This window comes from Ranitomeya imitator, chromosome 2 (assembly GCF_032444005.1).
Source record: "Ranitomeya imitator isolate aRanImi1 chromosome 2, aRanImi1.pri, whole genome shotgun sequence".
In the NCBI taxonomy this organism is placed as follows: Eukaryota; Metazoa; Chordata; class Amphibia; order Anura; family Dendrobatidae; genus Ranitomeya; species Ranitomeya imitator.
In genome coordinates, this window is record NC_091283.1 from 217,836,555 (window position 1) to 217,846,421 (window position 9,867).

The following is a 9,867-nucleotide window of genomic DNA, read 5'->3' on the forward strand; positions in this document are numbered from 1 at the left end:
TGGTGCTCGTGGACAGTGGAGCAGGAGTCAATCTGGTGGATGCTCATTTTGTCCAGAACCATGGCCTGAGGTGTAGAACACTAACAAAACCTCTAAGTGTCCAGGCCATTGACTCCGTACCACTCAGCCAGGGGTGGGTGACCCAAGTCGTGGATGATATACACTTGCGTATAGGGACTCGTCATGAGGAGTTCCTGTCGTGCTACGTCTTGGGGGGAATACCTACATCCATCGTTTTAGGACTCCCTTGGTTGAGTAAACACAACCCGGTCATTGACTGGCAGTCCAGAGAAGTAGTCAGCTAAGATCAGTCGTGTAAGGACTGCTGTCCAGGAGCGAAGATCTCTGCCGTCCTTCTACAACCTACCCCTTCTCCTGTGGGGGCTGTAGAGGTGTTTGAAGGGAGTAGGGGCAAGACTCTACCCTCATTACATTCTAACCCGGTATGTCAGAGACCTCTTAGGAGGAGGGGTCGGAGGAGGGTGGTGGTTCCCTCGGTGCATAGTTGGGGTGAGAGTTTGGTGACACAGGGGGATGCCTCTGTTGTCGGTTCTATAGAGTTCACCATCTTGTGGCAGATGCATGCGTGAAAATAAAGGTTCAGGTCCGGACCTGTGTGTGAATGATTACGTGTGGGTGTCCACCAAAGATATCAGGTGGAAGTGTGGAACTGGAATCTGGAGTTCGAGGGTAATCGGGCCATACTGGGTGTCAGCCATTGTCGGTCCGAAGACTTACCAGTTGGAGTTACCCTCTGTAATGCCCATGCACAACTCATTCCACAGGTAGGCGCTCTGGAGATTTGTGCCGCCTACGTTGTCATCTCCAATGTGCTGTGTCCACCATAAACCTGAGGGTCAGGTGACTGAGGAGGTGAACTCTGGTGAATCGAGACGTCCAGAGGCCCCTCATTGATAGGGGGTTACTGTCACGATCCAATTTTGGATTTCTGGCAGATCTGGTTTTGCTTCAGTTTAATTCCTTTTTGGTCATCGGGGGTTAATGCAGTTTTTCCCCCTCTGGTGGCCGCTCGTGGTGTTGCATTGTTTCTGCTAGCTGAGCTGTTGTTCTACTGCTTTGACCGTTTCATCTGGTGTTTCTTCTGTGCTGTGCCTTGCAGCATTAAGCTAAGTGGTGTTTGCCTTTTCCTTTTCTGTTTTGGTTATATTTTTACTCTGGTGCAGTTTACCTCTCTTGGGGGGGAGAGGGGGTCACTTATAGGGTTTGCTCAGGAGACAGGGATACGCTGGCGGCTCGGGCTTCCTAACCTTCATAGGTACCCCCGAGATAAGGGAAAGTCAGGGTCCCTTATAGTGGCAGGGACAGATGCGGGTTCCAATACGCCGTCCTGCCCCTTAATGCCGTAATCGGCGTGACCGCAACTAGTGGGTGAACCCACATCATCCTAGCAAATCATAGTATGTAGTAACATGGTTATATGATAAGGATTTAAAACAATATTTAAGTCTTGGAACAAAAGCTTGTTAAAATGTAGAATCTGATGGCCATGAAAGAATTTTAGGACACTTCAGACATCTTTCATCTCACAGCAGCTCAGATCATTAGTGATTTCCATAGAAGCTTAAAGGGACTCTGTCACCTGAATTTGGAGGGAACAATCTTCAGCCATAGGAGCGGGGTTTTCGGGTGTTTGATTCACCCTTTCCTTACCCGCTGGCTGCAATATTGGATTAAAGTTAATTCTGTCCTCTGTAGTACCTGCCTGCACAAGGCAATCTTGTCTTGCGCTGGCGTGTACTATGGAGGACAGAGAATGAACTTCAATCCAATATTGCAGCCAGCATGCAGCCGGCGGGTAAGGAAAGGGTGAATGAAACACCAAAAAACCCCGCCCCTATGGCTGAAGATTGTTCCCTCCAAATTCAGGTGACAGTCCCTTTAATTTGCCAAGTTGAATTTGGCCTAAGCAAAGGTCGCCTTTCTCATCATCGCTGCTGTGCTCAAGGCATGTCTGAAGTGGACTTGCAAGATCTAAAATTAATTTACGCAGAATACTATTGATTTATTAGGATGATGAATATTGTCTTTCTGCTTGTCAATCTAAAAGAGAAAAAACTAAACATAGAAAGATAAAAGTGCATGCAATCGATGTGCCTCTGCTTGACTACAACTAGTGTTGAGCGAGCATGAGGCTGCTTGCAGCCACTCGATACTCCATCCAATATTCACAGTGCTTGTCAGCAATGCCCAGAATCACCTGCTGGCTTTATTCTAGAGCTCACCAATGTCCAAGACTCACCCGATGGTCTAAGATCAGAGATTACTCCGCATCTATGCACATAAAGGCATTGATGATGTCACATTTAAATGACTGGTCTCATGACTGTGACATCATCAATGCCTTTGAATTTATAGACAGGCAAGAAATCTCAGAAGTGAGTGTCCGGTGATTATTAAACAGCGCTCTGAGTGCAGGTGAAGAGCTGCAGCGGGTTGCACTCTTGGGCTCTGCAGGCTGCACTTTGCGGCTCTGGTGAGCTCCTGAGGGAAGGGAGACTTTGGGGCAGGCGGTCCCCAGTTTTTACATTTCTCCAGACATCCTCCCCTCTACCAAGTGGAGGGTGTCAGGAAAAATTCTTGGGTCAAGCACATCGATTCTCTGCAAGGTGTTCAACGTGACTATCAAGCATTCGAGCACTTTGGTGCTCAACCATCACTAACTCCAACAACTACCGTATTTTTCGGACTACAAGACGCATTTTTTCCCCCCAAAAAAGGGGGGAAAATGGGGGGTGCGTCTAATAGTCGCAATGCAGGCTTACTGTGGCGGCAGAGGAGCGGCGGCAGCAGAGGAGGCGCAGTAAGTGGGGTCCCTTTCTCCGGTGAGGTGATGCAGCAGCCCGGTAAGCAGCAGAGCCGGGTGAATCCTGTTATCGGTGGTGGCGGCCATTTTCCTGAGGCTGCGCGTGCGCAGATGGAGCGCTCTGCTTCCCGGGGCTTGAGGAAAATGGCCGCCGCGATCTCCATCTGCACACGCGCTGCCTCCCGCAGCCATTTTCCTGAAGCCCCGGGAAGCAGAGCGCTTCATCTGCACACGCACGGCCTCAGGAAGATGGCTGCCCCCACCGATAACAACAGGATTCACCCGGCTCTGCTGCTTACCGGGCTGCTGCATCACCATACCGGGGAAAGGGACCCCGCTTACTGCGCCTCCTCTGCCGCTGCACCTCTGCCACCGTATCTCTGCCGCCACGGTAAGCTTGCATTGCCTGCACGGTAAGCCTGGGACCCCTCTCACGCCATACCTCCTGATCCCAGCACCTCCTGATCCCAGCACCTCCTGATCCCAGCACCTTCTCATCCCAGCACCTCCTCATCCCAGCATCACCCCACCTCTGCCAACACCTTGCCTACTGTGACCCTGCTCTGCCACCGCCAGCCCTCAGGTAAGATACTGTAAATTCGGACAATAAGACGGACCCCCATCTTATAAAAAAAATCTTTTTTTTTGCAATTTTCACCCCAAATTTGGGGTGCGCCTTATGGTCCGGTGCATCTTATAGTCCGAAAAATACGGTTTACACTTTACTTCCCTGAGGCAAAATCCAATTGATTGTGACATCTCAAGTCCTCTTAATTCTTCCATCAGGACTGGAATCTTCATTGTGAAATATGGCTCTTCCTCCATCTATAGGGAAACGAATAAATTAAATACTAATACTAAATCCTAGTTTAAGGCATACATTATTTGATTGTAACATTTTACAATTTTCTTCTGCTACTGCATTGAACAATTCCCCAAAGCACACAGGTGCACATACACAAACACACCTCTTCTGCATATTTACCCATTTTTTACCATTTTAGTAATCATTTCTTTAATTGATGCAATATATCAGTCACTCTTGGTAGGTTCCTTTTCCAGCCTTGATTTTCAATGTGTCTTTCTACTTCTGATATTTTCACATTACTTTTCTGAAGCATTCCTATAACCCCTTCATGACCCAGCCTATTTTGACCTTAAAGACCTTGCCGTTTTTTGCAATTCTGACCAGTGTCCCTTTATGAGGTAATAACTCAGGAACGCTTCAATGGATCCTAGCGGTTCTGAGATTGTTTTTTCGTGACATAATGGGCTTCATGTTAGTGGTAAATTTAGGTCAATAAATTCTGCGTTTATTTGTGATAAAAACGGAAATTTGGCAAAAATTTTGAAAATTTCGCAATTTTCACATTTTGAATTTTTATTCTGTTAAACCAGAGTTATGTGACACAAAATAGTTAATAAATAAAATTTCCCATATGTATACTTTACATCAGCACAATTTTGGGAACAAAATTTTTTTTTGCTAGGAAGTTATAAGGGTTAAAATTTGACCAGCGATTTCTCATTTTTACAACGAAATTTACAAAACCATTTTTTTTAGGGACCACCTCACATTTGAAGTCCGTTTGAGGGGTCTATATGGCTGAAAATACCCAAAAGTGACACAATTCTAAAAACTGCACCCCTCAAGGTACTCAAAACCACATTCAAGAACTTTATTAACCCTTCAGGTGCTTCACAGCAGCAGAAGCAACATAAAAGGAAAAAATAAACATTTAACTTTTTAGTCACAAAAATTCTTTTAGCAACAATTTTTATTTTCCCAATGGTAAAAGGAGAAACTGAACCACGTAAGTTGTTGTCCAATTTGTCCTGAGTACGCTGATACCTCATATGTGGGGGTAAACCACTGTTTGGGCGCACGGCAGGGCTTGGAAGGGAAGGAGCGCCATTTGACTTTTTGAATGGAAAATTAGCTCCAATTGTTAGCGGACACCATGTCGCGTTTGGAGAGCCCCTGTGTGCCTAAACATTGGAGCTCCCCCACAAGTGACCCCATTTTGGAAACTAGACCCCCCAAGGAACTTATCTAGATGCATATTGAGCACTTTAAACCCCCAGGTGCTTCACAGAAGTTTATAACGCAGAGCCATGAAAATAAAAAATAAAAATATTTTCTCAAAAATGATCTTTTAGCCTGCAATTTTTTATTTTCCCAAGGGTAACAGGAGACATTTGACCCCAAAAGTTGTTGTCCAGTTTCTCCTGAGTACGCTGATACCCCATATGTGGGGGTAAACCACTGTTTGGGCACATGCCGGGGCTCGGAAGTGAAGTAGTGACGTTTTGAAATGCAGACTTTGATGGAATGCTCTGTGGGCGTCACGTTGCGTTTGCAGAGCCCCTGGTGTGCCTAAACAGTAGAAACCCCCCACAAGTGACCCCATTTTAGAAACTAGACCCCCCAAGGAACTTATCTAGATATGTGGTGAGCACTTTGAACCCCCAAGTGCTTCACAGACGTTTACAACGCAGAGCCATGAAAATAAAAATCATTTTTCTTTCCTCAAAAATGATGTTTTAGCAAGCATTTTTTTATTTTGACAAGGGTAACAGGAGAAATTGGACCCCAGTAATTGTTGCGCAGTTTATCCTGAGTATGCTGGTACCCCATATGTGGGGGTAAACCACTGTTTTGGTACACGTCGGGGCTCGGAAGTGAGGGCGCACCATTTGACTTTTTGAATACGAGATTGGCTGGAATCAATGGTGGCGCCATGTTGCGTTTGGAGACCCCTGATGTGCCTAAACAGTGGAAACCCCTCAATTCTAACTCCAACACTAACCCCAACACACCCCTAACCCTAATCCCAACTGTAGCCATAACCCTAACCACAACCCTAATTCCAACCCTAACCCTAAGGCTATGTGCCCACGTTGCGGATTCGTGTGAGATTTTTCAGCATCATTTTTGAAAAATCCGCGGGTAAAAGGCACTGCGTTTTACCTGCGAATTTCCAGTGTTTTTTGTGCGGATTTCACCTGCGGATTCCTATTGAGGAACAGGTGTAAAACGCTGCGGAATCCGCACAAAGAATTGACATGCTGCGGAAAATACAACGCAGCGTTTCCGCGCGGTATTTTCTGCACCATGGGCACAGCGGATTTGGTTTTCCATAGGTTTACATGGTACTGTAAACCTGATGGAACACTGCTGCGAACCGCAGCGGCCAATCCGCTGCGGATCCGCAGCCAAATCCGCACCGTGTGCACATAGCCTAATTCTAAAGGTATGTGCACACGCTGCGAAAAACGCTGCGGATCCGCAGCAGTTTCCCATGAGTTTACAGTTTAATGTAAACCTATGGGAAACAAAAATCACTGTACACATGCTGCGGAAAAACTGCATGGAAACGCAGCGGTTTACATTCTGCAGCATGTCACTTCTTTGTGCGGATTCCACAGCGTTTTTACAACTGCTCAAATAGAAAATCGCAGTTGTAAAACCGCAGTGAAATGCGCAGAAAAAACGTGGTAAATCCGCAGCGGTTTAGCACTCCGGATTTATCAAATCCGCAGCGGAAAAATCCGCAGAGGACCAGAATACGTGTGCACATACCGAAACCCTAACCCTAGCTCTAGCCCTAACCCTAACCCTAACCCTATTCTAACATTAGTGGGAAAAAAATTCTTTATTTTTTTATTGTCCCTACCTATGGGGGTGACAAAGGGGGGGGGGGGGGTCATTTATTATTTTATTATTTTGATCACTGAGATTATATCTGTGATCAAAATGCACTTTGGAGCGAATCTGCCGGCTGGCAGATTCGGCGGGCGCACTGCGCATGCGCCCGCCATTTTGGAAGATGGCGTCGCCCAGGGAGAACCCGGACGGCTCCCGGCAGGATCGGTAAGTATGATGGGGTGGGGGAGAGCACGGGGTGGGGGAGAGCACGGGGGGGGGGGAAATCGGAGCACGGGGGGGTGGAACGGAGCAGGGGGGGTGATTGGAGCACGGGGGTGAGCGGACAAGAGCACGGGGGGAGCGGAGCACAGGACGGAGGGGAGCCGGAGCAGTGTACCGGACAGATCGGAGGGCTGGGGGGGCGATCGGTGGGGTGGGGGCACATTAGTGTTTCCAGCCATGGCCGATGATATTGCAGCATCGGCCATGGCTGGATTGTAATATTTCACCAGTTATAATAGGTGAAATATTACAAATCGCTCTGATTGGCAGTTTCACTTTCAACAGCCAATCAGAGCGATCGAAGCCACCCCCCCTGGGCTAAACTACCACTCCCCCTGTCCCTGCAGATCGGGTGAAATGGGAGTTAACCCTTTCACCCGATCTGCAGGGACGCGATCTTTCCATGACGCCACATAGGCGTCATGGGTCGGATTGGCACCGACTTTCATGACGCCTACGTGGCGTCAAAGGTCAGGAAGGGGTTAAAGAACACATAATTGAATTTTGTAACATGATGATGTAAAATAGATTCCATAAAAAATGGTAAACATTTTAACATCTTACCAGTGATATGATCGACCATTTTGTTCTGTATCTTCCTCCATCGATCACCAAAGTATCGCCAATAAGTTCTGGACTCTTCTCAACATATGCCCGGTGATGGCACATCCTTCTCTAGAGTAATGGGATATTTTTTAGTAAATCTTTTAAAATGTTCCTCCTTGGGAATCAGCTTATGGGTAGCACAATTGTCTTTCTTTTTTCTTTGGAAATTATTTATTTTCGCTTTACAGCTCTGAAAAAAATAAATGCCACATATTAGTGTCAGAAAACTCCTTTATAACATTTGAATTTCAAAAATGAATGCCATCAAATTGCTTGTCTTCTTACTTGGTAGATGTTTGTAACCCTGTCTGCCTCTGCCTAGTAGACCTTCTTACAGTGTCATGCAATGATTTTTTGGCACTGAAGTGAAAAAAAGCATTATGCAACATTTATTAGTTTAGAACAGTTGTATTATTTTTGAGGTTATATCAACCTTGAAATGAATGTTTCATCGTTGATGTCCCTTTCGGATTCTTCTTCCTGCCCACTTTGATGACTTGACTCTTTTCTTTGTCAGTGGCATCTCCATCTTCTTCCTGGCTTTCGTCTGCAGTCTCTTCCACTGCTGCATCTTGATTTCTTTACAGCAGACAAGAGAAGCAAAAGGTATTATACTTGGTGATCATACCCAACATTTTTTGCCATGTTTCTATTGACCCCCCAAAACCAAGCTCTCATATCCAATCCTTGTGGAGACCCTGTTGGACACAATCCTGCAACAACTTGCTCATAGGATAGGAAACCAATGGTCTATGTTTCTCGGCAGGTAGTAGGATGGCGGTGTATTTTAGAATATAGGTAACGTTGCATTCTTTTGACAGTTCTCTGACTTGAACCTCTCTCCAAAGTTGTGGAAATCTGATTTGTATTAAGCCACCCAAATTCATCCGCATCCTCTTGACCCCAAAATTCCAGTTTACCTATCCTTTTTATATTGTATAAGGATTGAACACCCATTTCTTTGTCCCCTTTCCAAAAATTACCTTGAGGTAGCAGCTTGGGGCCTATCACTGTCATCGTGTCTTCTCTGCATCACTGTTGCATCTTGATTTCTTTTCAGCAGACAAGGGAAAAACAAACTATTACACTTGGCAAACCAAAATAATAAATGCCACAAAGCAATAATCATCTGCCCCTTTCTTTAATATATTACCGTGAGGTGCTAGCTATGGGCTCATCACCGTTATAAAGTCCTGTCTGCGTAACCAGCTCATGACCGTGGCATATGTCGGTAAGCGTCTTTTCTCTGTAGCTTCTTTCAGTTGTAAGGTTTGTATGAGACAAATATCTTGCAAAAAGACACTTCTCCGAGTCTGAAAGAGTTGAGGTTTCACAGACCCTCCTGATAAGCTGGCTGCTGATGCCAGGAACTTTGAATCTAGAAAAAAAGAAAGGAAAAATATTGAAAATAATTATCCCTACTATTGGAGTTTAAGAAATATATTGGCGCTAAAAGACTCTTACTTTTCATGAAGACGTTTGATGTCATTGGATACGTAAATCTTCTTTCCGGAGGTTGTTATGAAAAATGTGTCTTCGGGCGGGCATGCGGCTTGATGTCAACTGAGGTCTTATTTTTTCAAAGTAGATATTGAACCACTGTAAAAAAAAAATATATCTATATCTATATCTCTATATATATATCTGAGAAAACATTAAACCTCTGTATTATAAGAAATATATTAAAAATATTACTGTTTCTTCTTCCTCATCCAACACAAATGTTGCGACATGTTGAGGTGATGTTTTATAATGCTTCACTCCAATAACAAAGATTTTTTTCCTTTATATTTATTCGGTATCGGCTCATTCCATTCAGAAACCTAGGAGTCAAGACAGTTATGTTTGAGGGACAGTAAAATAAAATTTAATAAATGGAAGGAAAATTTACTTACACTCCTATTTTGTACTACTCCGGGTCTTTGGAGATGTTTTAAGACTAGTCTGGCCCCCAGATAATAGAGAATTTCAAGCTTAGTGGCTTTAGTTCAGACTTTGGAGTGCTTGACATTTTGGATACACTTCAAAAAGCTTGGCTTTGCGGCATCTAAAACCCTCTTACATTCCCGGGGTGTCTTAGTCGAAGACATCAATGCCTGGTATCTAGTAAAAGGAGTAAACAATATAATTTTATTATACTGAAAATACATATACAGCAGTAATAGATCAAACATAAGATGCAATAACAAGTGTACATTTCATCACGGGCATCAGAAGGTGGTGAGACAGGTTAGTTTTAGCAGAGTGATGAACATATTAACGCTATAGTAATCATATGGCTGATGGTGGAAAATGCTAATATTTTGCACTGATGAATGTTTAGGATTTGCTAATGATGTCTGATTGCCTCCCATTGTGCTATGGCAAGTTATATCAGGGATATTTATATATTGACACCTAACCACATTTCAGTTTACTGAGCGACTCATGTTCACAGTCACAAATTCCAATCTGCCTTATAAGAACATAGTAGTTTAAAATAGTTTATTAGGCAAAACTTTTATAA

The 9,867-nt window shown here is 44.5% G+C and overlaps 1 long non-coding RNA gene across 1 annotated transcript; it reads right to left on the bottom strand.

Moving 5' to 3' along the window:
• Window positions 1-8,901: 8,901 nt before the first annotated feature.
• On the bottom strand, window positions 8,902-9,460 carry LOC138667314 (uncharacterized). The gene is made up of 3 exons (XR_011318705.1): window positions 9,257-9,460; window positions 9,057-9,184; window positions 8,902-8,960 (listed from the first exon to the last, which is right to left on the bottom strand). It is a non-coding gene; the product is annotated as an uncharacterized lncRNA (long non-coding RNA).
• Between the last annotated feature and the right edge of the window lie 407 nt (window positions 9,461-9,867).